The sequence below is a fragment of the Nannospalax galili genome, unplaced genomic scaffold, assembly GCF_000622305.1.
Source record: "Nannospalax galili isolate Female #2095 unplaced genomic scaffold, S.galili_v1.0 scaffold4617, whole genome shotgun sequence".
Lineage (NCBI taxonomy): Eukaryota > Metazoa > Chordata > Mammalia > Rodentia > Spalacidae > Nannospalax > Nannospalax galili.
The window spans coordinates 8,345-10,987 of NW_008338843.1; positions in this window are offsets into that span (position 1 = coordinate 8,345).

Here is a 2,643-nt window from a genome sequence, read left to right on the forward strand (position 1 = left end):
TGGGTAGGTTACAAGAGAGGTGGGGAGTCTCTGCTACGGACCTATCAGATGACATTCTTAGCCCTTGGGTGGTAGAAGTTAAGGGTTCTGTTTGTACATTCCCAAAGGACTTACCTGATAGTCAGGAGATTGTTAGGTCACACACAGAGATGAGCAATAAATGACTGCCTAGGAGACTAAAGATATCTCAAACTAATTGGACTCACAACTTGTAACATTGTAGCTCTCCACAGTCACAGCAATAAATGACTATTTTAGGGGCTAAAGATACTTTAGACTAATTTGGCTCACAACACGTAACATTATAGCTCTCCACAGTCAGAAGCTTTAGTCTCAATCAGCCTTGTAGAATGCTGGATGAATCTAACTCTGCCTGCCATCCAAGAATACAAAGATTTAGGTGAAATTGAGATGGAAATAGATGAAACAGGGGATGAGGAGTCTGTAGATATACTTATTCCTTCTCCATTTGTTTGAGTAACATTACAGTGAATAAAACTTGAGCAGACAATGGTGAAGAAAACTGACCACCTTGACTCCTGAGGTGGGGCTGAACCAAAATGACAAAGTACAGAAATGATTCTGAACAGGGAGGAGACAAAAGGAGAGCTTGACTGTAAGATTGGAAGCTGAACTTAAGAGTGAGTGGCACTATGGTGTCTGCATATTATGCAATGACTAGTGTTGTGCACGTGTGCACAAACACACACACACACACACACACACACACACACACACACTGAGAACATCCATTATTTGATCTGGACTGGTAAGGAGGCAGGTTAAAAAGACAGGGGAAATTAGGGGGATGTGGGAAGGGAAAGAAGCCTGGACAATCAAGAAAAACAACAGAATTAACAAAACCACTTACTACCCTTCTCCCTTCTGAGGCATAAACCTGCAGTTTTCCAGGATTATCACTGGAAGCCATCTTCAGGATATTATGACATGTCCTAACCCTCTTGTGCAACTGTAGTGGCTCTGGAGTTTATGTGCTGTCTTTGCACCCCCATCCAAGGCCCTCCCAGAGTCATCCTACAATATCATTGATTAACGAGAGAGGAAAAAAGAAAAAGGGAGAAAAAAGTCTCCTGGCAACACTTTTGAGATTTAACTTGTGAATCACCAAAATGGCATATACAGCTGATGCCAAGAAAGCGTAAGTCTTCAAGAAGCATCCAGCCCCGCTCTTAGCTCTTTTAATAAACTGTAATACAGCTTCATACTGGCTCTTACTGAAATTTTCTACAGCAAGTCAAGGATCTGGTTTGAAGTAAGTCCAAGTCCCTAAAGGCTGCTGTGGGCAGCAGCAGCAGAGCTGTGCCTCTGCTCCAAGCCACTGATGCTGATGTGTCACAGGGTCTTATTCATCACAGTGTCCTTACTTGTACAGTTTCTTGCAATGTTATATACGACATTTGTTAAATATAAACTTCAAAATTGTTGGAGGCCACTGCCCTGTTGGAACTCTGCAGAAAAGCATGTCTGACTACATGTGCAAAGTGGACGGTAGCCAAGATAGCCTAGGATGGCAGAGGCCAGGTAGGCACATATGCAGCCTCAGGTTCTGAGGTGCAGTGTCCCTTATGTTTACACTTTGATTAGATGAAATCTATGTGAAATCTAGGTGTACGGCACTACTCAGCCACATATGCAGGAGGTAGCAGAGTGGTGCCCAACTGTAGCAGAGTGGTGCCAGACTGTGGGGCACGAAGGGAAGGTCTGCCAAGAGAGGAGAAAATGAAACAGAGAAAGTAAACCAGAGAAGGGAAACTGCAAACAGCAGACTGGTGCTGTGCTTCACAGAGTCACCACCATGAGTAGCAACTAGAAAATTCAAGGAAACCAGGATAACAGTGGGGCACAGTCTCAAAACAGTAAACATTGTATTCAATTGCTTAAATGCATGTCAAAGTGGTCTTTTTGAGATAGGGTCTCCCTTTAGCCAGTGCTGGCCTGGATTCACTATGATCAGACTGGCCTCAGACTCACAGAAAGCTGCCTGCCTCTGCCTCCTGATTGCTGGGACTAAAGGCATGCACCACCACGCCCAGCTTTAAAATAGAGGAATTGTTAAAACCTGTGGTTAGACCCAGAATACTGGAACGGAATAGAAAAAAAACTAAAGTTGACAGCAATCTGGAGCTTTTCTTTCCGTTGTGGATTTCTCAATGTGGATGTCAGTTAAATGTGTTTGGGAACTTTTGCAAGAAAATAAAGAGAAGCTCATGCCTATGGCTCCCCCTCAAATTAGCTTTTTCATTGATAATCAAGATAACCTGCCGCCTGCTAAGAAATAAATACTTTAGTATAAAGTCCTCCATGAGAGCCTGTTATAAAAAAAAGTATGACAAAGTATCATTAGCATGAAATAGCTAAAGCTGCCCTTGGAGAAAGGGACTATCTGATTTCGAAATCTAAATTACCAGATTTTTTGCCAAGAACAAGACTACAGTAACAATAAATATTAATAATCAAGATAACCTGCCGCCTGATAAGGAATGATTTAGTATGAGGCCCTTCTCTGTGAGAGCCTGTTATAATGAAAAGTATGACAAGGTATCATTAGTGTGGAATAGCTAAAGCTACCCGTGGAGAAAGGGATTATCTAATTTGGAAGTCTAACTTATCAGATTTTTGCCA